Below are 10,550 nucleotides of genomic sequence, written 5' to 3'. Positions count from 1 at the left end.
TACATTGAGTTGGAGATGTAGACTTAAAAATCCATACAACCCCTAGATCAGAGGTCTCCAAACTTGGCTACTTTGAGACTTTGTGGACTTCAACTCCTAGAATTCTCCTCCCAGTTCAACTCTGGGAGTTGAAGTCCTTAAGTCTTAAAGTTGCCAAGTTTGGGGACCCCTGCCCTAGATGGTAACAGCAAGTTAGATTTTTCTCTGTCTCTTTGCTGCCACCTTGTGATTATCTATGGTTTTTGCAGCCCAGGTCTGATAGCATTATGGAGTTGGTCTGCACTGACTGGGATAAGCATACAATACTGTGCAACATGACCCTTCTCTCCTGCAATTTTTATCTTCTTTTGAAAAGATCATAGGGGTTATCTGATTCCATTTCTTTTCTTAGTCAAATAAATTGGACTGACCACTGTTGTTTGATATTATCTTTACTAATCCCATAAAAGTCACTGTGTTTTTTTTTTTTTTTGAAAAATCATTGCTCTTCAGAAGTTGAAATAAGGCTGAGACTGCTAGAAGTGTCTTTTTTTTCAGAGTTCACCAAGACATTTTGATCATTTTTATCATCCAGTTTTGTTCCCATGGTCACATTTATGAATTGTAAGCAACAGCTCTGGGCAGCATGATAAATTTATCCTTTTGCTTTTTCCCCAAGTCTGATTTCTCAGCAGACAAATTGAAGTCATATCCTCACAATTTGTTTGACTAAGAGTCAATGAGCATAATAATGTGTTGCACTAAATTAGAATGTGTACAAACAATCCAGTTTACTGAATCCCAGAACAATCATGCATCAAATTATTCGAAGAAATGTCCACTTGGGTTCAGTTCCAAGTGAGAAGAAAGACACTGGAAACATGGAGGCTGATTGGAAAGATGGCTTAATGGTGAAGCAGAACCACCAAGCAGGTGTGATTCTAGGTAGCTGACCACATGAGTGGAGAATGAGGTATATTTATACACTCTGTTGGGCTTTGAACTTGCTTTCTGTTCCTGTGGCAAGAAATGTAATCCTGATTGATTGTCAGATTCCCATGGACCATGCAGTGGTAATTTTGTAGGTTGTCTTGAGTCCCAAGCTTGGTTGAATCTTGGGTGATGCTGGGTGATGTAATGAAGGGGTTTGGGGCAATTCCTATTATGGCTTAATGGCTTTGCCCTGAAGGATCTTGAGTGAGGGTATTTGCTTATGAATAGAACTAGCCACCTCTTTATCTCTTAAGTGCTGACATTTGCTGTGGGCTATTGAGGAGGATGGGGGCTATTAAGAGTGAGTCTGCTTCCTGCCTAAAAAAACATATTTCTCCATTTCTCATCCAGGGAAATATAATATTCGGTGTTTTAATATTTCATAGAATATTTCTGGCAATTCTAGAAAACATAGAAATTCTTCTAAGAGAGGGCTGGGTGCTAACTTCCTACAGAGTTAAGCTATGCATATGTACTCCTCCAAGAAAAAAAGTTAGTTAAAAAAACACTTAAGGAAACAATTTCTCTCTTACAGAACTTACCACAAAGCCTGGTCTTTTTCCAGGGAATGGAGAAGACACAAAATCTTGCTAAGAGTCTCTTCTCATAGAATATTAGACAATCCCTGGAGAAAGTGAATTTTTTGACTCAGTTAGTATGTTTTCATTTTGCCTGAATGCATCCAATCTCTTAAAACAGCACTCTCAGTTTAACCAGTAAAATTGCTTTACATGTTGTCTTTATTGAGAACGCTCAGCAGAATAATCTAATTTGACTTCAGATAAATGACCATTCTCATACTAAATATGCATTTAAAGAACTTTTACGGACATTGTGTTATTTGCATTTTACATCTTTGGAGTACAAAGAAGATAAACCTGGTATTTAAGGAACAAATGAACAACCTTTTAGATAATCTGAGAGAAGCAACATAAAAAACCTATTAGGAAGAATAAATCAGTGTTGTTCCTGTATACTAGTGAAAGAGTTAGTTGCAAGGACCTTGTTAAATTTTAAGAGAGAATAGAAGCATCTTCTCTAACTGCCAGCAATTGGCTGGTTTCTGAAACAGAAGAATTGAAGAATTACGCATCAGTGTCTGTTCCTAACTTTAATGAAGCCAAAATGAATAAAGATGTTGCAGTGCAATCTCTGGCTTCTCATACATCATGATGATGAAACACTATCCAGAGTTGCTTTGTATGAGATGGGCAGAAATATAAATGTGATAAATAAATGTTGAGAGAAATGAGATTTTGACACCCAGGACTCAAGGTATCCTCCCTCTTAAAAACTCAGTTTTTGTGATTTTATTAATTACACTTCATTTTATTTTGTAAGCTGCATTTGGTTCAGTTCAGTTTCCCAGTATGGAAAGGGGAGTAATAAACAAACATTGGGTGTTCTTTCTCTGTGTTGCAGTCAGTTACTTAGTGGGAAGAGAAATATAGTTTCCCAAGTTCTGGTCCAAAGACCTGCAAATTATTCTTCAAATCTAATACAGATAATCAGAGTTGGAAGGGACCTTGTTGGTCATCTAGTTCAACCCCCCGCCCAAGCGGGAGACCCTACACCATTTCTGACAAATGGAAGTCCAATCTCTTCTTGAAAGTCTCAAGTGATGAAGCTTCCACAACTGCTGAGGGCAAGCTGTTCCACTGGTTGATTGTTCTCACTGTCAGAAAGTTTCTCCTTATTTCCAGGTTAAATCTCTCCTTGTTCAGTTTCCATCCATTATTCCTTGTCTGGCCTACAAGTGCTTTAGAAAATAGCTTGACCCCTTCTTCTCTGTGGCAGCCCCTCAAATATTGGAAGATCTTCATCATGTCTCCTTCTCTTTACTAGACTAGCCAAGCCCAGTTCCTGCAACCGTTCGTTGTATGTTTTAGCCTCCAATCCCCTAATCATCCTGGTTGCTCTTCTCTGTACTCTTTCTAGAGTCTCAACATATTTTTTATAATGTGGTGACCAAAACTGGATGCAGTACTCTAGATGTGGTCTTACTAAGGCTTTATAGAGTTGTATTAGTACTTCCCTTGATCTTGACTGTATCCCTCTGTTAATACAACTTAGGATTGCATTCGCTGTTTTGGTGGCTGCTGCATACTGCTGGCTCATATTTAGCTGGTTGTCCACTAAGACTCCAAGATCCCTCTCACAGTTACTGCTATTGAGCCTGGTTTCATCCAGTCTATATGTGTACTTTTGGTTTTTCTTGCCTAAGTGTCGGACTTTACTTTTTTCTATGCTGAATTTCATTTTATTAGTGTTCTAGTCTGTCAAGATCCATCTGGATCTTGAGCCTATCTTCTTGGGTGTTAGCTATTCCTGCCAGCTTAGTATCATCTGCAAATTTGGTAAGTTCCCCTTCTATTCCCTCATCTAAGTCGTTAATGAAGATATTGAAGAGTACTGGGCCTAAGATGGAACCTTGTGGCACCCCACTGCTTACTTCCCTCCATGTAGACTTTGACCCATTAAGGACCACTCGTTGAGTACAGTTTGCCAGCCAGTTGCAAATCCATCTAGTGGTGGTGCTATCTGTTCCATTTTTTTCTAGCATACTAAGAAGTAGGTTGTGGTCTACGTTATCGAATGCCTTGCTGAAATCTAAATATATTATGTCCACAGTATTTTGCTGGTCTACTAATTTAGTCACTGTGTTGAAGAATGAAATAAGATTGGTTTGGCATGATCTGTTCTTAACAAACCCGTGCTGACTGCTAATTATTACTTTACTTGTTTCTAGATGTTGGCAGATCTGTTTTTTTATTATCTTTTCCAGTATCTTCCCGGGTACTGATGTTAGGCTGATTGGTCTATAGTTTCCTGGGCCTGTTTTTTTTTCCTTTTTTGAAGATGGGAACCACATCAGCTCTTTTCCAGTCCTCTGGTAGTTCCCCGGTGCTCCAGGATTTTTGCAGTGGTTCTGAGATGACCTCTGCCAGCTCCTTTAAAACTCTGGGATGTAATCCATCAGGCCCCAGTGATTTGTTTTCATCAAGATCAGACAGATGTTCTCTTACTATTTTTTGCTTATTTTAACTTTTATTTCTGGTCTGTCTTTTACAGTTATGTTTTTGGTAGGTTGAGCTATAGTTTCTTTTTGCGTAAAGACAGAGGCAAAGAATGAGTTAAGCAGTTCTGCTTTCTCTCTGTTGCCTGTTACTTCCTCGCCATCTTCTCTCTTTAGTGGACCGACTGTTTCCTTGATTTTTTTCTTGTTATTTATATGTTGGAAGAAACTTTTTTTATTATCCTTGACTTTTGTTGCAAGTCTTTGTTTTTCTGAGCCTTTGCTATCCTGACTTCATCTTTGCAGATTCTGGCTATCTGCTGATATTCTGCCTTAGTTGTATGTCCTTCTTTCCATTTTTTGTTCTTGTCCTTTTTTTTCTTTCAAAGATGAATGCAGTAACTTTCAATCTATCTAATGTGATAGGTTTCATTGCTGCAGTCAAAGAAAAAAAAGGCACAGATCACAATATTGTCTCTGCAATTTGTTAGTATAACAAGCAGTCTGGGTGCAAAAGCAATACAATTATTTAATATATATTTAGCACTACCCTTAAAGTGGCTGCTAAAGTTGGATTTCTCTACCCTACTTTTTACAGGTATCCAGACTCTTCTCCACTATACAATCACTTGCTGGGTGGCTCAATGTCCATCGTTCTTGATGTCAGCCTGTTCTGATCTCTTGCCCAGGCACCTCCTTTCTGGTCACTGGCTTGCCCACTCATCTGTGTCATCTCTCCTCTGCTGGTACATCTGGTGCTCCCTTCTGGTCACTGGCTTGTCCACACATATGGGTCAGATCGCTTCCATCATCTGCTGGTACATCTGGAGCCCCCTCTGGTCACTGGCTTGTCCACTTGCCTTAATCAGTTTGCCTACATCACACCCGACACCCCCTCTGGTCAGTTTATCACCTACTTGCCTGGGTCAGCTCGCTTTCGCCATCTCCTCTCCCCTTTCAGGACTCAAGCCAACTCTCACTTCCAAAACTTTCTCGTCAAAATGTGACAGAACTGCCTTCTCTCCTTTCCCTGCCTTTCCCTGCCTCAGGGAAGCTCCATGGCTATTCTAACTAAAAATTCTAATTCTTCAATTTCTAACCTAGTCTGAGATAAATGCCGCCCCCACCCCACCCTTTTACCTTTCAGGATTCCAGTCAACTCTTCTCCCAAAAGTTTCCCACCAAAAACCTGACAGAACTCCCCCCTCCCCCAATCTCCTTTCCCTGCTTCTTGCTCCCTTCAGGGCTCCAGCCCCTCCCCCCACCTCACATAATATAATATTAAGGATTTTTTTTTAACTTCCATTTTTTTCAGCTCTCCTGCCTCCAGCTTTTAAAATACACTAATGGTAAATGAAGGATTTTAAATGCTTATATTTAAAAGGTAATTCTACTTGCAGGAGTTAACTGGTGAATCAGTAGGGTAGCAATATATATATTTGTCTAATAAATAAGTGAATAAATAAACAAGTTGAGAAAATGCAGCCCTAGATTAGCCTCTTTTAAAATGGAAAAGATAGTAGCCAGGCAAGGGAGGAAGAGAGACTCAAATAACCAGAGAGCATTTTATATTAGTGGCCTGAAGAGCTAACTTTCTTTCAGACTTAAACAACTCTCTTGTCTCTGTTTTTAAAGGGACTGAATAATGTAATATGGAGCTTGACCTTAAGTTATCTTGCTCTGCTTTAATTGGATTGTAGTTTCAAGATAGTCAAGGCGGATCAGAAATCAAGGCAAAACCAAAATTAAAATACAGTCATGTCCCTTGGTAAGGTGGATTATATTTTAAAAAAATCATCTCTCCCTCTCCCACCCTTCTCCCTCTCCCTCCCTTTCTCATTCTCCCTTATCTCCCTCTCCTTGCCCTCTCCCTCTACTCTCCCTACCTCCCCTCCCCTCCCTTCCCCTCTTCCTCTTCTTGTCTTTCCCATCCCTCTGCTCCCCCTCCCTCTGTCCCTTCCCATCCCATCCTCTCCCTCCCTTGCCCTCCCCCTCTGCCCTCTCTCTCTCTATACTCTCCCTTCCCCTCTCCCTCTCCTGCCCCGCTTTCTTTCCCATCCCTCTGCCTCTCTCCCTCCCATTCCCTCACCCTTTCTCCCTCTCCCCCAGGCAGTTAATTGTTACATTTTTTTTGGTCTTTGCAATGTGAAGCCTAAGCAGAAATGCTCAGTCAAACCAGCTCATTTTGCAACCTCCACTTGGGTTAAAGAAGATGACTTTTGCAAGCTTGGATTTTATTCTCTTTGAGCATTGAGACAATTGACAAAGTCAGTCTCAAGTCCCTCATGTCTCAATTATTTAATATCAAGTCCACGGAGAGAGATTCCTAAAATAACAGTTTCAAGGGCCCTGTGCCAAGAGTCAGGTTGGTAGAATGCATTATGGGCTGAGTGAAAAGCAAATGTTGACAGCAAACAGTGCCAAATCCTTTTCTTTTGAAACTGTGGGATGTTAAAAGGATTATTACCCAAAGATGTGAAATTCTGCTTTCCTCAAAACTAAAAGTAAAATAATTCTCACTGGCCAATTAAATACGGACAAAGGAAGAGTCAAAGCTCAATCTGATGTAGCTTGTTGAAATTCTCAGAATGATAAAAAAAGTTAAAGAATATTCACTTTATTTTAATTAAAGGTAAAAGTTCCCCTTGCACATACATGCTAGTTGTTTCCGACTCTAGGGGCTGGTGCTCATCCCCATTACAAAGCTGAAGAGCCAGGGCTGTCCGAAGACGTTTCCATGGGCATTTGGCTGGCATGAGTAAATGCCAAAGGCACACAGAACGCTGTTACCTTCCCACCAAAGTGGTTCCTATTTTTCTACTTGCATTTTTACATGCTTTCAAACTGCTAGGTTGGCAGAAGCTGGGACAAGGGGCTCATTCTGTTACACGGTGCTAGGGATTCGAACCTCTGAACCTCTGACCTTTCTGATTGAGGGAGAGAAAGTCAATCTGTTCTCTGAAGCACCTGACAAGAAGCAATGGATGAAAACGAATCAAGGAGAGAACCAACCTAAAATTAAGGAGAAATTTCCTGACAGTTAGAGCTATTAATCACCCATTTGTACTATTCAGGTGATCCTGAGAACACAGATAAACCTCCCAATGGCCTCCATGGCTCTCAGAGAGAGTGCTAATTACCAGATGACTGCAAGGAGTATAAAGCTTTCCATTCTCCACCATTCAGTCAGAATCGAAGAAGCTTCTTGGATGAGAAGTTAAATGTCTTCAAGGAACAACGAAGAAAGTCTAGTGTTTTGAAAAATCATCTCTGGGAAAACCATGACCTGAGAATCTCCATAGACATTCATTTCATCTGATCATTGTCACCATTGTTATTGTTGTTGTTGTTGTTATTGATCATCACACAGTCAGACAGATGTTCAGACTGGATTTGACATTTTTGTCTTTGTAAGGATTTGGGATAAGGAGATCTGGATATTGATGGTTTTATAGATATCATTGCAGGATGGAAGCTGTTCTGAGTAAAGCCACCTTTTGCAATTGACAGATAGCAAATTTGTCAATGCCAGTGGTGTTCAAGTGGTGCATTATTGTTATTTGTTTATTTTTATGTTGTTGTTGTTGTTATTGTTGTTAATCTTTGGTAAGATTCACAGCCTTTGGGGCTGGTTGGTAGCTCAACAGCTCAAGTCCTAACCAAGGACCTAGGAACTGTTCAGGTAGCATTGGGGGATATAAGCTGTTCCAAGTAGGGTGGTTTTTTGTAGAATCAGGGTATTCAAGTCTGATAAATTCAGAATTTCCAAATAGTGAGTTAACCCTTTAGATATTGCTCCAAGGGCTCCAATTACAATTGGGATAACACATGATTTCTTTTTCCAAAGTCACTCAACTTCAATTTCTAGGTCCCGGTACTTTGTAATTTTTTTCTTGCTGCTTGTCTTCAATTCATGCGTCACCGGGTATTGCAATGTCAATGAACCAAACCATTTTCTTTTCAACTATTGCTATGTCAGGTGTGTTGTAAGCCAAGTGCCTGTCAGTCTGAATTCTGCAGTCCCACAAGATCCTGACTTTGTCATTCTCCAGAACCTTCTCAATCAGATGTTCCCAGTAATTGTTACTAGACTCAAATCCAAACTTTTGGCACAGTTTCCAGTGAATAATTTTAGCAACTTGGTTATGGCATTCTAGAAGGTCAGTTTGTAAAATTTTGCTGCACCCACTGATTAAATAGTCAACTGTTTCATCTTTCTCATTACAGAGGTGGCATTTGCTGTTGGTGGTGACATACTGAATCTTTGCCTTCATGCAATTTGTGGCTAAGGTTTGTTCTTGAGCAGCCAAAATAAAGCCTTCAGTTTCTTTTTTCAGTATTCCTGATTTTAGCCAGTTCCAAGTAAGCTTTTGGTCAGCTTTGCCTTCAATACTTTTCAGGTATTGGCCATGCATAGCTTTGCTTTTCCAATTTTCAGTTCACTTCTCAATTGCTTCTTTTTTGTATTCAGCTTTTGACTTGGTTGCCTTCAAAAGGCCTCCTTTATGGTACTTCCTTAATCATTGGCTCTTTACTTTTCTAGATGTAGTAATTCACGCTGTGTCTTTCTTCTTCTACAGCCTGCTTTACTTGTGGGAGGTCTCAACCACCCTCTGCTCTTGGTAAATATAATTGATCAACATTACTTTTAGGGTGCAAGGCATGATTCATAGTGATAAGCTTCGTTGTTTTTCTGTCCAAATTGTCCATCACCATCTGGGTCCAGTCAATTATTCCTGCAGAGTATCAAATCACAGTATAACCCAGGTAGTTATTGCTTTTATGATGTTTCCACTACTCAATTTGGACTTTAAAATCTTGTGAATTCTTCGAAAGTACTTGTCTGAAATTGATTCCTTGACTTTATTATGCATTAAATCAGATGCATTAAATCATCGTCATCATTACCATCATCATTTTATTTTGCATGTTTTATCCAGGTGTGGGATTCTACCAGTTCACACCTATTTGCTAGAACTGGTTGTTAACATTCTAAACAGTTCAGAGAACTGGTTGCTAGAAGAAATTACTGGCCTAATCCTGTAAGGAAGGCAGGAAGGAAACATTCTGGTGTTGCTTACAGAAACTGCCTTTCCATTAACCCTTATTACATTTTTGGCAGGACTAGACTTCCTGTCTCAGGAACTTCTCTGGAGTTTTTTCTCCTTCCTTTGCTGGTACTTTGCTTGTGTGGAGTGACCATTCAAAGTTACAATGGCAGTGAAAAAAATGACTTATGATCATTTTTCACACTTATGACTGTTGCAGCATCCCCACAGACATGAGAGGCCCGGCGAGGAGATGCAAGCCTCGATGTGAGTGATATTGAGTTGGCTACGTCCAGCCAATAACATGACCACCAAGCCATGACCACCCAGTCACATGACCACCTAAGCCATGCCCACCACCTAAGCCACTCCCACAGAACTGGTTGTTAAAAAAATTGAATGCCACCCCTGGTTTTAAAAGCTACCTGGAGTCATGGAGAGTAAATGATGCTTAGAAGAGATGCACCCTTGTTTCTCTGAAAGTTACTATTAATGCAATTCCAAAAGAATACTTATTTAATTCATTGCATATGTAGACCAACACATCCTTTCATGCTTTGAATATTCTTGTAGGAAAGCTTTTCATGCCCAAACACCCATCTTACAGGAATCATACTCCTCATTTGACCTGACCCTTGGCACCATTACTTTAGTGTTGCAGTTAATTTAATATATCCCCTGTAATATGCATGTTATTCCTTACTCCAGTATGCAAATAGCACTATAAATAGTATTTGGCGAGAAAAATAACCCTAAGATGCAAAACTGTGTTTTCATTTTTGAAGGGCTATCAATAATCAATCTACCTTCTGCCAACTTAATGTTCTACTTCCATGAACATAATTTCTACATTATTTCAACCAGTCATGGACAAGTTGCTGCCCAATAGCTATATGTATTTGTCATTAAAAAGAAATCCAAATATGGAGGCATATCTAAAATGGTGATAAATCAAATCCACAGAAATGATAAATGCAAACTCAGATGTTTTTTTACATGCCTATTTATTTTTAGTGCTCATCCTTTAACTAGACCACTGCGTATATTTCTGTGATATGTTGACAAAGGCTACTGATGTGTCTCAATTGTAATGAATTTCTTTTTTCAAGATTTAGTTCATATCTTTCTTGCAATAGGATTTGTATCAGGTGAAGCAGATGATCTGATTGATGGAGAACTGCAAACTTGCATATTTCAGATTAATGCGATAAATATTTCATTTTAAGACTTCTCTCCCAGTAGATATTGTTAATAACTCCTTATGCTTCCTTATGCTGTCTCTCCTCTCTCTCCTCTCCTCTCTCTTCCTCTCTCCTCTCCTCTCTCCTCCTCTCTCCTCTCCTCTCTCCTCCTCTCTCCTCTCCTCTCTCCCTTCTCTGTTGAAGACTTGGGAAGAGCTTTCCCAATGTGATAAACACATCATCCATAGAAGTAGCAAATCATGACACTAGTATGAGAGCTTTATTGTGCAAATGACATGATTTATGTTGTGTCAGACTGTGACAAAAGTTGTA

This window comes from Pseudonaja textilis, chromosome 4, assembly GCF_049901715.1.
Source record: "Pseudonaja textilis isolate UNSWEBS1 chromosome 4, rPseTex1.2, whole genome shotgun sequence".
Lineage (NCBI taxonomy): Eukaryota > Metazoa > Chordata > Lepidosauria > Squamata > Elapidae > Pseudonaja > Pseudonaja textilis.
This window is presented reverse-complemented; position numbering follows the sequence as displayed.